Source organism: Balaenoptera musculus, chromosome 2 (genome assembly GCF_009873245.2).
Source record: "Balaenoptera musculus isolate JJ_BM4_2016_0621 chromosome 2, mBalMus1.pri.v3, whole genome shotgun sequence".
Taxonomy (NCBI): domain Eukaryota; kingdom Metazoa; phylum Chordata; class Mammalia; order Artiodactyla; family Balaenopteridae; genus Balaenoptera; species Balaenoptera musculus.
In genome coordinates, this window is record NC_045786.1 from 138,743,425 (window position 1) to 138,762,311 (window position 18,887).

Sequence of the window (18,887 nt, forward strand, 5' to 3'; positions counted from 1 at the left end):
AAATAATTATGGAGCACTACTGGCTTAGAGGGTGTTATGGGATACTAAAGAAAATTATATTAAAAGGCATTAAGAGGAGAACTTATTTCATAAAACTCTAACTTAAATTCATATTTGGGCCTCTTGACATTCCCAACTAGTAGAACACTTTTGCTTATGTTTTTAAAGCCTACATTTTTTCCTAGCCTCTATATTCTCTACTAACCATGGCACAATGATACAATTAGTGATGATTAACGTTGGAGGCTTCGAGAGGTCTCACACCTGTGCCGTGAAACATATATACCAATTCGAGGTGTATGACAATGCATTGTTTATGAAAACACTGCTATAAAAGCTATGTGAACACAGAGGGGGAAATTATTAGGAAAAAATAGAACATGGACTTTTTCATAGGCAGAATAGCCACATTTATTCCATAGAAGAAGTGTGTGTGTGATATGGTTACTCCCTCTGACTAAATTGAAAGGGTTTTAAAATACAAACTAACAATCTCAGACCATTTATTTCAGGTTACCGAACCAATCAATGTAACTACGAGAAATAGGTATGACATTCTTGTCAGGAAACGCTGAAGACATAAATTTAATTATTAAAGTTGTTATTTGAATGCACATTTACACTCAATTGCTTGCAGTGTTTCTCTTCTACTTATTCATTTGTCTGTGAAATCAAATACATGGTTGAGACATCTGTAATTATCCAAAAGCAGATCTGTCTGTAAACTGCCTTTGAAGAATTAAATGACCATATTTTATTTGTCAAATAAACTTTTATGTACAAATATCTACTCACAAATGAAATTAGGGCAAATCTTTTGCTATTATAGAAATAGTCTGCTCTAAGTCAATACTTAAAACATTTCCACATGTTCAAAAGTCATATTCACCAAGCACCTCAGGCCACTGAATTTAATTAAGATTTGCCAAATGGACAACAATGATTTCATAGTAATAGTGATACTTTATCTTGTCAAAAATGATTTGGCCACAATACCTTAGCAATACATAAACCACATAGTAATATCAAAAACTTAAGATGGAGACTTGCACTCTGGGAACATAGGGTAGATATACTTTTCCCTATTCTTCCTGCTACTTAAGTACAACTAAAACTCCGGACATTGTACATAAAACAAACATAAGAAGACTCGGAAAGGTGGAGAGAAGAAAACAGACCACCTAGGGACCTTGGGCCCTGAGGAACAACATGGTTAGTTGCCTAGGTTTTCTTTTATATTTCATGTATCCCAGAATTGGAACAAAAGAAGTCAGCTGCCCAGAAATGCCCACATCTAAAAAATAAAAAAGGAATATTATTCTCTTAGTTCACTTGGGTTGCTATAAGAAAATACCACAGTCTGGGGAGCAACATAATTTTATTTCTCACAGTTCTGGAGACTAGGAAGTCCAAGCTGTGTCCTTACACAGTGGAAGGAGATGAGGTATCTTGCTGGAGTCTCTTTTATAGGGGCACTGATCCAATTCATGAGGGCTCTTCCCTCATAAGCCAATCACCTTCCAAAGGCCCCGTCACATTGGGCATTAGGGCTTCAACATATGACTTTGTGGGGAATGCAAACATTCATACCATAAACAATTACAAACAACTCCACACATATAAACTTGAAAACTTAGATTAAATGAACCAATTCCTTGAAAACAGAAACCACCACAACTCATCTAATATTAAATATATAATATTAATTGCCCTATAAATATTAAGGAAATTGAATTTATAATTTAAACCCTCCTCCCTCCAAAAACCTCCAGGTCCAGATGACTTAACTGGAGAATTCTGCCAAACATTTAAAGAGAGTTAACATCAATTCTATATAATACCTTCCAAAAAATAAAAAAAATTACTTCCCAATTCATTTTTAAAGTATTTTTCAATCTTTTTAAAAAATTTTGAGATGAAATTTTCATATGCCATTGTTTTAGGTATAAAACACAATGATTTATTTGACCTAATTCATTTTATGAAGCTAGTATTACCCTGATACCAAAACAAGACACAGACAATACAAAAAAAGAAAACTACAGATCAATATGCAGCATGAATAAACACAAAAATTCTTAGCAAAATATTAGCAAATCAAATTTAGCAATATATAAAGAATTATATACCATGACCAAGTGGGATTAATTCCAAGGATGAGAGACTGGTTCAACATTCAAATATCAGTGTAACCTACCATATTAACAGGCTAGAAAAGAAAAATCATGTGATCATATCAATAGACACACACAGAAAACATATTTGACAAAATTCAACACTCACTCATGATAAAAACTCAGAAAAATAGAAATACGAGGGAACTTCCTCAACTTGATAAAAAATTATCTACCAAAATATAAATCTAATATTATATTTAATGGTGAAAAACTGAATTCTTTCCCTCTAAGATTGGGAAGAGGATGTCTGTGCTCATCATTCTTATTCAACACATCTAGCTGTAAGATCTAGCCAGTGCTGGAAGATGTAGCCAGTGCAATAAGTCAAGAAAATGAAATAAAATGAATACAGATTGGAAAGAAAGAAATAAAACTGTTTTTGTTGATAGGTGATATAATTGTCTATATGAGAATCTCAATGAATCAACAACAACAACAAAAAACCTCCTGGAATTAATAAGCAGTTATAGCAAGGTCTCAGGATAGATGGTTAACATTACAAAAATCAATTGCTTTGACCCAGCTCCTAGAGAAATGGAAATAAAAACACAAATAAACAAATGGGACCTAATGAAACTTAAAAGCTTTTGCACAGCAAAGGAAACCATAAACAAGATCAAAAGACAACCCTCAGAATGGGAGAAAATATTTGCAAATGAAGCAACTGACAAAGGATTAATCTCCAAAATATACAAGCAGCTCATGCAGCTCAATAACAAAAAAACAAACAACCCAATCCAAAAATGGGCAGAGGACCTAAATAGACATTTCTCCAAAGAAGATATACAGATTGCCAACAAACACATGAAAGAATGCTCAACATCATTAATCATTAGAGAAATGCAAATCAAAACTACAATGAGATATCACCTCACAGTGGTCAGAATGGCCATCATCAAAAAATCTAGAAACAATAAATGCTGGAGAGGGTGTGGAGAAAAGGGAACACTCTTGCACTGTTGGTGGGAATGTAAATTGATACAGCCACTATGGAGAACAGTATGGAGGTTCCTTAAAAAACTAAAAATAGAACTACCATACGACCCAGCAATCCCACCACTGGGCATATACCCTGAGAAAACCATAATTCAAAAAGAGTCATGTACCAAAATGTTCATTGCAGCTCTATTTACAATAGCCAGGACATGGAAGCAACCTAAATGTCCGTCATCGGATAAATGGATAAAGAAGATGTGGCACATATATACAATGGAATATTACTCAGCCATAAAAGGAAACGAAATGGAGTTATTTGTAGTGAGATGGATGGAGTTAGAGTCTGTCATACAGAGGAAGGTAAGTCAGAAAGAGAAAAACAAATACAGTATGCTAACACATATATATGGAATCTAAGGGGAAAAAAAAAAGGTCATGAAGAACCTAGTGGCAAGACAGGAATAAAGACACAGACCTACTAGAGAATGGACTTGAGGATATGGGGAGGGGGAAGGGTAAGATGTGACAAAGTGAGAGAGTGGCATGGACATATATACACTACCAAACGTAAAATAGATAGTGGGAAGCAACCGCATAGCACAGGGAGATCAGCTCTGTGCTTTATGACCACCTAGAGGGGTGGGATAGGGAGGGTGGGAGGGAGGGAGATGCAAGAGGGAAAAGGTATGGGAACATATATATATATGTATAACTGATTCACTTTGTTATAAAGCAGAAACTAACACACCATTGTAAAGCAATTATACTCTAATAAAGATGTTAAAAAATAAAAAATAAATAAATAAATTGCTTTCCTATATGCCAGTAATAAACAGCCAGAAATCAAAATTAAAAGTTCAATACCATTTAAATTAGCACTAATCAAGGTAAAATACTTAGGTATGAATCTATCAAAATATGTACAAGATCATTCTGAGGAAAACTAAAATCTTTGTATGAAAAGAAATCAAAGATCTAAATAAATGGAGAGATATTCAGTGTTCATGCATAGGAAGACTCATTCAATATTATTAAATGTCAGTTTTTTCCAACTTAATCTGTAGATTCAACACAATCCCAATCAAAATCCCAGCAAGTTACTTTTGTGGGATCAGCAAACTGATTCTGAAGTTTATATCAAAAGGCAAAAGACCCAGCACAATACTGAAGGAGAAGAAAAAAGTTGGAGGACCGATACTAACCAACCTCAAGACTTACTATAAAGCTACAGTAAACAAGACAGTGTGGTAGGGGTGAAAAAAATGGACACACTAGAGAGCCCAGAACAGACCCATGCAAATATAGTCAATTGATCTGTGACAAAAGAACAATGGCAATTCAATGGAGAAATGATAGTCTTTTCAACAAACAGTGCTGGAGCAACTGGATATCCACGTGCAAAAATAAGTAGATAAATCTAGACACAGACCTTACACTTTTCACAAAAATTAAATCAAAATGGGTCACAGACCTAAACATAAAACACTAACTCTAAAACTCCTAGAAGATAATATGGGAGAAAATCCAGGTTATCTTAGGCTTGGAGATTTTTTAGATACAACACCAAAAGTATAATTCATGAAAGAAAAAATTGATAAGTTGGGGACTTCCCAGGTGGTCCAGTGGTTGAGACTCCGTGCTTCTAATGCGTGGGCGCGTGGGTTCAATCCCTGGTCAGGGAAGTAGGATCCCACGTGCCATGCAGTGCAGCCAAAAGATTAAAAAACATTTTTTTTGATAAGTTGGACTTCATTAAAATTAGAAACTTCTGCTCTATGTAAAACACCAAGAGTGAACCATAATGTAAACTATGTACTGTGGATGATTATGATGTGTCAATGTAGATCCATCAATTGTAATAAATGTACCAATCTGATAGGGCATGTTGATAATGGAAGAAGCTATGCATGTGTGGGGCAGGTGATACGTAGGAAATCTCTTTATCTTCCTCTCAGTTTTGCTGTGAACCTTAAACTCTTCTAAAAAAGTAAAGTATTAATTAAACAAACTTCTGCTCTGTGAGAGACACTGGTGAGAAAATGAAAAGATAAGCCACAAATTGGGAGATAATCTTTGCAAAATACATATCTCATAGAAGATTGGTATCCAAAATATACAAAGAAATCTTAAAACTCAACAATAAGAAAACAAACAACCCAATTTAAAAATGGGCAAAGGTTCTGAACAGAACCTCACCAAAGAAGATATACAGATGGCAAAGCAGCATATGCGAATATGCTAAACATCATATAGCCTTAGGGGATTGCAATTAAAATAATGAAATACCACTACACAACTATTAGAATGACTGAAATCTGAAACACTGAGAACACCAAATGCTGGTGAGGATGTGGAGAAATAGGAGCTCTCATTCATTGCCAGTGGGAATGCAAAATGGTACAGCCACTTTGGAAAACATTTTGACAGTTTATTAGAAAACTGAAAATACTCTTACTATATAATTGAGCAATAGCACTCTTTGGCATTTACCCAAATACATTGAAAATTTATGTTCACACAAAGACCTGCACACAAATGTTTATAGTAGCTTATTCATAATTGCCAAAAATTGGAAGCAACCAAGATTCACCAATGGGTGAAAGAGTAACCAAATTCGTATATCCATACAATAGAATATTATTCAGTGATAAAAAAGGCAATGAGCTATCAAGCCACAAAAAGACACGGAGTAACTTTAAATGCCTATTGTTAAGTGAAGGAAGACAGTCTGAAAAGGATACATCTATATGATAACAAATATATGACATTCTGGGACTTTCTTGGCAGTCCAGCGGTTAAGACTCTGTGCTCCCACTGCAGGGGGTGCGAGTTCGATCCCTGGTAGGGGAACTAAGATCTCACATGCTGCACAGTGCGGCAAAACACAAAAACAAAAACAAATATATGACATTCTGGAAAAGGCAATATTATGGAGATGGTAAAAAGATCACTGGTTGCCAGAGGTTTGGGGGCAAGGGAGGAATTAATAGATGGAACACAGAACTCTTTTAGGGCAGTAAGACTATTCTGCATGATACTGGAATGGTGGCTACATATCATTATATATTTGTCAAAACAATACAAAGAACTTTAGTTAGTAACAATGTATCAGAATTGACTCATCAATTGTAACAAATATACGGCACTAAAACAAGATGTTAATAATAGAATAAACTGGTGTGTGTAGGGTGGGAGTATATGGGAACTCTAATTTTTTCTGTAAACCTAAAACTGCTCAAAAAAATAGTCTATTAATTTTTTTAAAGTGTGGTATATCCATACAATGGGCTACTATAAAGTAATTTTAAAAAGCCCAAAATATTGACACATGCTACAACATGGGTGAACTTCAGAAACATAACCCTGAATAAAAGAAACCAAACGCAAAGGTCTACATATTGCAGTCATTTATTTCTATAAAATGTCCAGAAAAGGCAAATCTATAGACAGAAAGCAGATTAGTGATTGCCTGGCACTAGTAATAGGAGGGGCACTGACTGCATATGGGCAAATGGGATCCTTTAGGGGTGATGGAAATGTTCTAAAACTAGATTGTGGTGGTGTTTGCACAGCTCCATAAATTTCCTAAAAATCATTGAATTATATATTTTCAAATGAGTGAATATTATGACATGTAAATTAAAACTGAATGGAGCTGTTTTAAAAAAAACACATAAATAAAATGTTAGTCATTAAATACATTCAACTGATTATGGGTGCAGGGAACAAAGCAAAAATGAGTAAACAAATGAAACAACAGATATACCTTTTGAGGCTCAAATGATGAGACACGAACTAAGGAGTTTAATTCAAACTTCTGCACCAAGAATATTATAGTTTTAGGTCATATATTTAGGTCTTTGATCCATTTTTAGTTAATTTTTGTACACAGTGTTAGGTAAGGGTCCAACTTCATTCTTTTACATGTAGATATCCAGTTTTCCCAGTACCATTTCTTGAGAAGATTGTTCTTTCCCCATGGAATGGTCTTGTCACTCTTGTCAAAAATCATTTGACCATACATGTGAGGGTTTACTTCTGGGTTCTCTATTCGGTTTAATGGGTCTATGTCTGTCTTTATGTCAGTACCACACTGTTCTGATTACTGTAGCTTTGCAGTAAGTTTTGAAATCAACAAGTGTGAGTCCTTCAGCTCTGTTATTTTTCAAGATAGTTTTAGCTATTCAGAGGCCCTTGAGATTCCATATGAATTTTAGGAACTGTTTTTCTTTTTCTGCCAAAAAATGTCATTTGGATTTTCATAGGGATTATATTTAATCTGTGGGTCACTTTGGGAAGTATTGATATCTTAACAATATTAAGTCTTCCAATCCATGAACTTGGTTTGTATTTCCATTTATTTGTGTCTTCTCTAATTTCTTTCAGCAATGTTTTGTGGTTTTCATTGTATAAATTAATTATATAACTTATAATTGTATAAGTTAATCTTTGGTTAACTCCTAAGTATTTTTTAATTTTTATTTTTTTAAGAAATTTATTTATTTATTTTTGGCTGTGTTGGGTCTTTGTTGCTGCATGCGGGCTTTCTCTAGTTGCGGCGAGCGGGGGCTACTCTTCATTGCGGTGCAGGGGAGTCTCATTGCGGTGGCTTCTCTTGTTGCGGAGCACAGGCCTAGGCATGCAGGCTTCAGTAGTTGTGGCTCACGGGCTCAGTAGTTGTTGCTCATGAGCTCTAGAGCACAGGCTCAGTAGTTGTGGCGCACGGGCTTAGTTGCTGTGCGGCATGTGGGCTCTTCCCGGCCCAGGGCTCGAACCTGTGTCCCCTGCATTGGCAGGCAGATTCTTAACCACTGTGCCACCAGGGAAGTCCCAGTACTTTATTTTTTTAATGCTATTGTAAATGTAATTGTTTTCATAATTTCATGTAATTGTTTCCTTTCAGACTGTACAGTTAGTGTACAGGAAGGCAACTAATTTTTTCATGTTAACTTTGTAGCCTACTACTTTAGTGAATTCATTCATTAGTTCTAACAGGTTTGGGGGAGAAATCTTTAGGGCTTTCTACAAAAAAGATCATGCCATCTGTAAACAAAGATGATTTTACTTCTTCCTTTCAGATTTGGATGCTTTTTATTTCTTTTTAAAATTTCTTTTCCGTGCCTAACTGCTCTGGCTAGAACTTCCAGTACTATGTTGAATAGAAGTGGCAAAAGTGGACATCCTTGTCTTTCACAAGGAAAGTGCTGTAAATTTTTAAAAACAGGTGACTCAATAAATATCAAATGAATGAATAAATCAGCCAGTGAGGAGCAAAACAAACGAGTATGGTCGCTTGATCTAAAGAAAGCTAGCTGCCATGGTGTAAGCAGCCCTATGGAGAGGTCTAGAGGCAGCCCAGTCAGGCATCCAGATGATCGCCTCCCCAGCCAACTTATTAACTGCAACCTCACAAGAAATCCTCAGCCAGAACCATCCAGCGCAACTAAGCTACTCCTGAATTCCCAACCTTAGAAACTGCATGAGATCATAAATGTTTCTTGTTCTAAGCTGCTGAGTTTTAGGGTCATCGGTTATGTACTAATAGATAATATAGACAGCAAATTAGTGAGTGAACGTGAAATGACACTGCATAGCAATTGTCAAAACAGTATAACATAGGTTTGGGTAAGACATGTAGTTTTCTAAGGAGGTAGTGAAACAGTATCACGATCTCCCAAAAACAAATGATAGCACATCCTACTTCCTATCCTGTTTGAGCAATGACCTTGTCTTTACAGATGCAAGGAAAGAAAAAGTAGAAAAACAATGATCTACATGGTCATTATTAAAAGATATCATCAAAGACCCCCCACCCAATACCCACCATATCTAGGTACCACAGTGCCTGAAATTCCACTATTAGAGAGTCATTCTTTTGAGTTCCTTTTCCTAGAGTCTTCCTATAAGTACATTAACAATTATACATAAATGCTCTCACAACAAATACCAAATATGTACACAATGAAAAAGTACAAGATATGAAAAAGGGAAGGCTTTTTGGTAAAGATAGAAGCATCACTTTAAGGATTTATAACTGTTTTTCTTCCCTTTTTTCAATCATAGGTGAAATATAAAGTTTTATCAGTTTTCTACAATAAACAAAATTAAAGTTATTAATATTACAATAATATATGGTCATTTTCTTTGCCTAAATTAACATCTATCATTCAGGAAAGTCTTTTTTTAATCTAAGGTAAATCTTTCTTGAAAAAAACTCATGGAAAGCAATTTTTCCATTCAGATATATCAAGGGTCTTTATTGTTCCCTATACTTTTTTCAGCCTGGGATGATTCATAAACACTTTATTCATAAAGATGGTGCAGCTGCTCTATTTGCTGAGTGAGCATCTGAATTTCCTATGAAGATCTTCCTTTCTCTATAGCAAAAGAAAAAACACTTCCTGATAGTTATCAGTTATGTTTATAGTGACAAAATCAAAATTAATATTCAGAACCACAGAGTTTACCAAATTGGCTAATATCAAAATCTAGATTTTTAAAAAGAAACAAATTTGAAAGAGTAAGTCATCTATCTGTCAATATACCTACAGACTTCCAAGATGGCTCATTTGCACCAATTTCCTGAATCCTCTTTTTCACAGCTTCCTCCATGGCTGGTATGGGGACAACACTGTTGCTGGGAAGAGTAAACAACTGACTAAGAAATTTCTGATAGTGGGATCACACAGTTTTAGTTTTCCAGTGGAATGAACACAGAGGTGTGTCTGATTCAGATATTTGTTTTTCCTTATGGATCAAATCTTTTCGACATTTATCCCAAATTTTCTGCCCATCTTTTGGTCCTTCAAAGTGAAAAATGTTGTATCTTTCAAAGTTCTTGGCCAGGAGAGCTTCATCTTTATCCTAAATATACTGACACACATGTTAAACTCCCATTTAGAATTTAATATGAAGACATCTATTTCCCTCCTTTTGAAATATAAATACAGTCATAGTATGAAACCTTAGGACAGAAAACCCCACATAGAAAGAAAGACTTATGTCATCAAATGAGAATGGTAACAGGGGTTGAAATGATGGTACTGGGAAATCATTTCTAGAATTCAGTAACTGAGCATAGAGAAGGAAAATTTTAAAGGAGATCAAAAAGACGAAAGTTAGAAGACAGTAGGTTTTAGCTTAAAAAAATAAGAATTTTCTTAAAATTAAGGCTGTCTGAAAATGTAATGGCTTTTGGAGGGGGGGGGCAGTAAGTCCTTGTCACTGGAAATATTGAAATAGAAGTAGATAAATACCTGTAAAGAATGTTGACTGAAAACTTGGTTTATGAACTTTAATATTGCATCCACTTCTAAGATTTTGTATTTCTGTGCTACAGATAAAAAAAAAAAAAATACAAGTTCAGGATCACAATCACAGTTCATGATAGAGTTGAGGATTAGAATACTAATCCTGACTAAGACTTCTAAATCCTGACGTAATGCTCTGAACCAGAGTTTGATGAATGTCATGTAGCTTAGCAAAAGTGTGCCAAGGAAGCAAAAGGGTTTTTCAGGTCTGTATTAAGTGAATAAGTGAGAGGGGAATAAAAGTTCTCTAAAGCAAGAACAGGGTATGAGAGGAAATGTCCAAAGAATAAGAATGAACAAAGCAAAAGAATTTATCATTATATTTGTATTTTAATTTCACATATATTTATTTGGTGTGCTCTGTATACATAACGTAGTGCTACATATTCCTGAGGATAGAAATAAATTAGATAGTATCTACTCACTATGTTAATAAGTACAATAATAAGACAAAATATAAGTGCCATAACAAAGTATAAACATTTTCTATGTGAACTGGAGAATAAAGAGATCATCTGGAATAGAGATGACCCAAGGAACAAAAATAAATTTCCAAAAAGAGATGGTATTTGAGATGGTTCTTGAGAAGTGGATTCATTCATTCAACAACCAAAAAATTCACCACATTGCAGGTTTGGTCATTCATTCACTCATTCCATAAATTTAAGTATTTTAGACATATTTACTGAATTCTGCTAAATTTCAAACATTGTAAGTAAGTATTCAGCAGTTAACAAAATAGATAAAAATCTCTGTCCTCAAAGAACTTATACCCAGCAGGGAGTAAGGGTGGAAGAGAAAATAAGTTAAACCAATAAATCATATACATTCGACAGAGATAAGTACTATGGAGAAAGATAAAATAGGGAAGGGGGACAGTGTAGGAAGGGTGAAGGAGGTGTTGCAATTTCAAAGTGAGTGGTCAGAGAAGGCCTCACCACGAAGGTGATATTTGAGCAAATACATGAAAGAGCTGATGACAGAGTGAGCTCTGCAGATATCAGGAGGGAGAGCTATAGGAAGTAGGAAGAGTAAATGTGAAGGCTTGATGTGGAAGTGAGAATGGTGTGTTTGAGGACCAGTGCAACTAGAATGAGACAGAGAGAAAGCAGATGGGGATAAGGTCCAAGGAGATAGGAACTCTACTGTGGTAAGACCTTGTAGGCCAATCTGAGGTCATTGTAAAGACTTTGGATAAAATTTCCACAGGAGTGAGTGTAATCTAGGTAGAGGGAAAAGCAAGAACAAAGATGGAGAAGCAGGGGAAGGGGGGAAATTTTGAGGAGCACAAGAACTCTTTCCAGGATCATAGTATATCTAGAGGAGTAAGGAAGATAAATAAGGGTGGAAAATATAATAGAAAAGGCTTAGATATAACACAGAAGCATTGGAATTTAATTTCTGAGTCAATGGGAAAGCATTAAAAGCATGAGTGAAAACACTGAAGCCGTACTTTACAACAATTAGGATGGTTAGAATAACAGAGTCTGGCAGCCAATAAATGCAGAACAAATACTATAATTTTTAAAAAAATTTTATTGGAGTATAGTAGATTTACAATGTTGTATTAGTTTCTGCTGCACAGCAAAGTGAGTCAATTATACATACACATATATCAACTCTTTTTTTAGATTCTTTCCCCATATAGGTCATTACAAACTTATGGTTACCAGGGGGTAAGGTGGGGGGAAGGGATAAATTGGGAGACTGGGATTGACATATACACACTACTACATATACACACGACTATATACATACACACACTACTATATACACACTACTATATTCATATACTACTACTATACAAAATAGATAACTAATAAGGACCTACTGTATAGCAAAAATACTATATTTTAAAACATCAATATTTTGCCATTCCTAGTGAAATAATTAATTCAGGTAAGGCTCATCAATGAGCACTAAAGCCATTAAGTGAAAAATTGATGGGAAACTAGATAATCTCACAATGACTTAATAATGGTTACAAGACATCATGTAAATAACAACCTCAATGGTGTAAAAGTAAAAGTTTAAGTGAGAGAAGTCAGGAAGTAGAACAGGGAAAGAGAAAGAAAGGGAAGAGCAAGGACAACAAAAATCTTCACTTTACTAAAGATCAAGAGGTATCATAAAGAGTTGAAACAACAAGAAAAAGAAGTGTCAGTATATTAATTTAAATCACAAAGATCACCTATGGAGGAATTAAAAATAATATAATTCTACTGCGAAGATGAGAGAAAGGCAATGAAGAACTAGTGCCAGTTATCTAAATCTTCTGCCATAGGTGGAAGTCAAGAGACAATTTCTAAAGTTGAATTCAGAAAGGAGAAAGCTCTTCCTTACGGCAGAATGCCAGTAATACAGAAGTAATGATGGAGTTAGGAAATAGATACATGGAGGAAAGTTTGATGAGAAACAGAATATTTAATATTATATATATACAAGGATATGTTTCTTTTTATTATTTTTATTGACATCTGATAACTCTTTGAATTCTTTTAGTCTACTGACACAGGGTACATTTGGTTGAAAGAGAAAAGGCAGAGTGAAGAGACCATTCCAGAGTGAAAAGAAAGAGAAAAGTCAGAGTAAAAAGAAACCAGGCCCTATGTGAATATGAAAGGACAAGAAGATACCATGGCATCATGTAGAAGCTGGAAAAGGCAAACACATTATCCCCTAGAACCTCCAGAAGGAATGCACCTCTGCCACCACCTTGATTTTAGTTTGGTGGACCTGTGTAGGACTTCTAACCTACAAAACTGTACGATAATACATGTGTGTTGTTTTAAGCACTGGGTTTGTGGTTATTTATTTATTTATTTATTTATTTATTTAGGCTTTGCCAGGTCTTAGTTGTGGCACATGGGATCTTTGTTGTTGCATGCGGGATCTCTTAGTTGTGGCATGCGGACTCTTAGTTGTGGCAAGCAGGTGTCTTAGTTGCGGCATGCAGGTTTCTTAGTTGCGGCATGCAGACTCTTAGCTGCAGTATGTGAACTCTTAGTTGCGGCATGCATGCGGGATCTAGTTTCCCAACCAGGAATCAAACCCAGGCCCCCTGCTTTGGGAGCGTGGAGTCCTACTCACTGGACCACCAGGGAAGTCCCTGTGGTAATCTGTTAGAGCAGCAATAGGAACCAATACACCAGCTCTCCTCCATTCACTCCTGCAAACATGAATGTCAATTATATCTGAACCCATACCTGGATTCAGATATAATTTTATGCCACAAATGTTAGCTCTTATATTTAGGTCTATGATTCATTTTTAGTTCATTTTTGTATACGGCACAAGACATGAATCAAAGTTTTTGCTTGCTCTCTCTCTTTTCTTTCTTTATTTTCTTTTTGGCATATGGATCCAATCGTTCCAGAATCATTTGTTGAAAAGACTCCCCTTTCATCACTAAATTGTCCTCCTATCTTTATTTAAAATAACAACACCACAACAACAGATGTCCATATATGTGTGGTTCTCTCTGAACTTTCTATTCATCCCATTTATCTTTACACTAATATCACACTGTACTGATTACTGTAGCTTTAAATAAATCTTTTTTTTTAATAAATCTTGAAATCAGATAGTGTTAACCCTTCAACTTTGCTACTCTTTTTCAAAGAATTTCAACAGTGTTTGGCTATTCTAGGTCCTTTGCATTTGCATATGAATTTTACAATCAGCTTGTCATTCTTTTTTTTTTTTTTTTTTTTTTTATAAATTTGTTTATTTATTTATATTTATTTTTTTTGGCTGTGTTGGGTCTTCGTTTCTGTGCAAGGGCTTTCTCTAGTTGCGACGAGTGGGGGCCACTCTTCATCGCGGTGCATGGGCCTCTCACTGTCGTGGCCTCTCCTGTTGCGGAGCACAGGCTCCAGACGCGCAGGCTCAGTAGTTGTGGCTCACGGGCTCAGTTGCTCCGCAGCATGTGGGATCTTCCCAGACCAGGGCTCGAACCCGTGTCTCCTGCATTGGCAGGCAGATTCTCAACCACTGCGCCACCAGGGAAGCCCAGCTTGTCATTCTTATAGATGATGATAGTACTCTTCTCCCAAACAAACTTTATAAAAGTTAAAATGAAAATTATTTGGCACCTTGAAGTAAAAATGGAAAAACAGTAGTGTAACTCTTTACTTTCCTGATTAATAAAATGAAAACACAAAGGGGATTTCATCAAACACTAGAAAAGCATTAAGAAAATGCTTTACCACGCAGACGTAGAGAATGGACTTGAGGACACGTGGAGGGGGAAGGGTAAGCTGGGATGAAGTGAGAGAGTAGCACTGACATATATACACTACCAAATGTAAAACAGATAGCTAGTGGGAAGCAGCCGCATAGCACAGGGAGATCAGCTTGGTGCTTTGTGACCACCTAGAGGGGTGGGATAGGGAGGGTGGGAGGGAGACACAAGAGGGAGGGGATATGGGGATATATGTGTACGTATAGCTGATTCACTTTGTTATACAGCAGAAACTAACACACCATTGCAAAGCAATTATACTCCAATAAAGATGTTAAAAAAAAAAAAAAAAGAAAGAAAGAAAAAGAAAATGCAAAAACTCCAAAATGTGAAAATCAAAGTTTGGGTAATTCTTCTGTGAAATTCTTAAAATAGCCCAAATTTTTGTTCTTCAATACATACTTACCCCTTCAGGGAAGAAGCATAAATAATAATTCCATTGTCTATTCCTAAAACAAAGATTAGTTATCTCAAAAATTGGGACTCTAATTCCAGGGAAATGCTCTTACAGCAGTGCAAGTATATCCCAATTATGTATTAGTCATAACAGAATCAATAGGAGAAAGCTCAAAGATCATCTAGAAGTTCTCAACCCAGATGACATATTAGAATCTCAAAGAGAAGTTTAAAAAATACGTATGCCTGGGACCTACCATGAGTTCTGATTGATCTTAACTGATCTAGGATGGAGACTAGGCATATATATTATAAAAGCTGCCCAGATAATTCTAATGTGATGATAGAGAGGGACTGTCCAACTATTTATATTTTCTTTTATATATGATAAAACTAAGGCAGGGAGAAATTGACTTTCTCAGGAACAGAACTAATAAGTATTAACTAAAACAACAGAATGTAATGTTTACCAAAAATTGTTATTAGTTATTTATTGGTGATAACGATACTACCCCCAAAACATAGTGCCTTAAAACAACAAAAATGTATTATCTAACAGGATTTTGAGAGTGGCTTACTTGAGTGATCTGGTTCAGGGTCTCCTGTGACATTGCTGTCAAGTTGTCACGTGGAGATGTAAACATCTGAAGGTATGACTGGGGCTGGAAAAAAATGCTTCTAAGGTGGCTCATTCACATGACTGTTGGCAGGATGCTTCAGTTCTTCCCTGGCTATTGGGAGTAGGCCTCAGTTTCTTGCCACAAGGGCCCCTCCAAAGTACTGTTTGATATGTCCTCAGGATAGGGCAGCTGGTTTACCAGAATGAATGATCCAAGAGAGGGAGCAAGGAGGAAGTCATGATGCCTTTTATGACCTATAGACATGCCTCCACTGCTGCCACATTCTACTCATTAGAAGCTAGTCACTAAATCCAGCCCACACTCAAGAGGAGGGGAATTAGCCACCACACTTTGAAGGAAAGCGTGTCAAAGAATTTGTGGTCTCATTTTAAAACCACGACAGGAATACTGTCTGTTTGGGTTTTTCATGTAAAACAGTGTATTTAAAAATTATATACTCCTGCACTGGGGATACAAAGAAAAGTGACAGAGGCAAAAATCTTATAGAACTTACTTCCTATGACCAGAAGGACAGTAAATAAGTATAAAAATTAATAAAATACTTTTAGATAGTGATAAGTGCTGCAGATAGAAAAGAATAATGTAACAGTGATCAGGGAAGGGAAATGAGGAAGTAACTCTTGATAGTGTGATCAGACAGGCCTCCTATGGATACACTAAGATAACAGATCATACTATACATTCTATTAGAAAACCTGACTTTATCATCTAACGAGGCGAGGGCTGCTAACAAAATACCATAGATTGGATGACTTAAACAACAAACATTTATTTCTCACAGTTCTGGAGACTGGGAAGTCCTGGATGACTTAAACAACAAACATTTATTTCTCACAGTTCTGGAGACTGGGAAGTCCAAGATCAAGGTACCAGTCAATTCAGTTCCTGGTAAGCCCGCACTTCTTTGCTTGCAGTGTCTTCACTCAGATCTTTTTTCTTCTTCCTGTAAGAACAAAAATCCCAACATAGGGCCCCACTCTCATGACATCATCTAAACCTAATTATCTCCCAAAGGTTCACCTTCAAATAACATCACATTGAGGGTTAGTTAAGGCTTCAATATATGAACTTGGGGCAGACAAAATTCAGTCTAATATACATACTACTATATATAAAATAGATAACTAATAAGATCACAACATAGCACAGGGAACTCTACTCAATACTCTGTAATGGCCTATATGGGAAAAGAATCTAAATAAGAGTGGATGTATGTATATGTATAGCTGATTCACTTTGCTGTACACCTGGAACTAACACAACATTGTAAATCAACTATACTATCCAATAAAAACAAAAATAAAAAATTCAGTCTATAGCAGCTATCTTTCATATCTATACATTTCAATCTTTCCTTTAAAACTACATCTATCTTGATGGAAATCTGTATCCTTTTTTTTTACAATTGTAAATAATGCTGTGATAAACACCTTTATGCATATATCTTTGTGTACATGTATAAATATTTCTGTAGGATGAACTCCTAGAAGTGAAATTATTTGGTCAAAGTAAACACATATTTAAATTTTAGATAATATCAAACTGCCCTTCAAAAAGGTTATAAAAATGTACACCTCCTCAAAAAGGAAGAAACACTGTTTCTGTAGTTACTGCTAGTGTGAACATTTACATCAAAAGATTTTACTTATCTCTCTTACAAATGGGCCATTCTTGGTCTTCATTTTATTTGATAAATCTGTAACGTGTGACATAGTTAATTACCCTTTCTTCTACAAAACACTTTCTTCACTTGTCTTCTAAGGCTGAATCCTCACCTGTTTTCCTCCTAACACAATGGACTCATCTTTTTGATCTTCCTTCCTGGTTCCTCCTCATCTCCTTGAATTCTAGACATTGAAGTGTCATAGGGATCAGTTCTCAGTCCTCTCTCTACCTACACCCATTCCCTTGGTCAGATCACATCCAATCTCATGGATTTAAATACCACATCTCCACTTGGATGACTAAGAGGCATCTAAATATATCTAAAGCTGAATTTATCATCTTAACCCTAAAACCTGGTCCTTCCACAGTGTCACCTAATATATTTCAACTCAGTAAATGGCAACTCCATCTTTCCAGTTGCTCAAGCCAAATCCTTGTTTTCTTTTTCTTACGCCCCAACTTCCTCTCTTCTTTCAGATTTCTGCTCATATCAGATCCTGCCTCCCATCACCATTCCCTACACTCTTAATTTACCTATTTTTTCTAAAATAGCATGTCTTGGGAATTCCCTGGCAGGCCGGTGGTTAGGGATTCGTGCTTCCACTGCAGAGGGCCCAGGTTCAATCCCTGGTCCGGGAACTAAGCTCCTGCAAGACGTGCGGTGCGGCCAAAAAAACAACAACATAAAAAGCATGTCTCGATATGTAAAATTAGAGTATATAGTTCTTCAATGGATCATTGTCTCCTCATCAGAATATTAGCTGAAGGTAGAAACTTAGCTGGTTCACTATGGTGTCTCCAGCACTTACAGCAGTGTTTTTGGTTGTTGTTGGCATAGTGGCCACTCTATATAATATTTGCTCGATAAATGAATGAATTGTACAGGTCATACATAGATAATATAATTGGAAACCAGGCCGATGAGGTGGCAAAGGCAGATAAAGCATCCAAGGTTGGGGTCTAGCCTAGGCACAAATATGGAGCTTTAAGCAACTTATCCTTCAAAGTCTTTTTTCATCTGTAAAATGGGATTTATGCCATATTCTTCAGAAAACAAAGACACTTGGAATGGTCACTATCTACTTGGTATTACAATACACAAAAGTTTCACTACCTGCAACTTCTAGGAACATTTGCTTCAATTCTCCTCTTAATTTCACCTGCTCAGGTATAACACGACTTGAGTGTAGATTTTCAGAGGCTCTTAGGTTGTATTTCCAAAATGTCCACTTAGACAAACTTTTGAGACTTGTAAAGGCAATTACCAGGAAAAAAAAATCGCCTAATTCCATTATGGTGATGGTTGCAGGGCTCTTTAAATATGTTAAAAATCACTGAATTGTACACTCAAAACAGGTTAATTTCATGGTATGTAAATTACATCTCAATAAAACTGTTAAGAAACTAGAGATTCTCTAATTCCATATATGTGGCTCCCGTAAGATATCATCAGAATTTAAGAATAAGGTAAAAGCCATCTACCAAAACCCCAAAACAGAAAATGAATAAAGTTCAATAG

At 35.8% G+C, this 18,887-nt stretch overlaps 1 protein-coding gene across 2 annotated transcripts in view; it reads right to left on the reverse strand.

Moving 5' to 3' along the window:
- ESR2 (estrogen receptor 2) overlaps positions 1-18,887 on the reverse strand; it is a 110,475-nt gene extending 91,588 nt beyond the window's left edge. The window contains exons 1-5 of one of the 2 annotated variants that reach the window (XM_036841644.1): positions 18,483-18,887; positions 16,539-16,646; positions 15,641-15,724; positions 10,370-10,446; positions 9,663-9,986 (exon numbers count right to left, since the gene is read on the reverse strand). The gene's annotated coding sequence lies outside the window, so the exon portion shown is untranslated. The remainder of the gene's footprint in view (positions 1-9,662; positions 9,987-10,369; positions 10,447-15,640; positions 15,725-16,538; positions 16,647-18,482) is intronic. The other variant, XM_036841643.1, reaches the window with a different exon arrangement.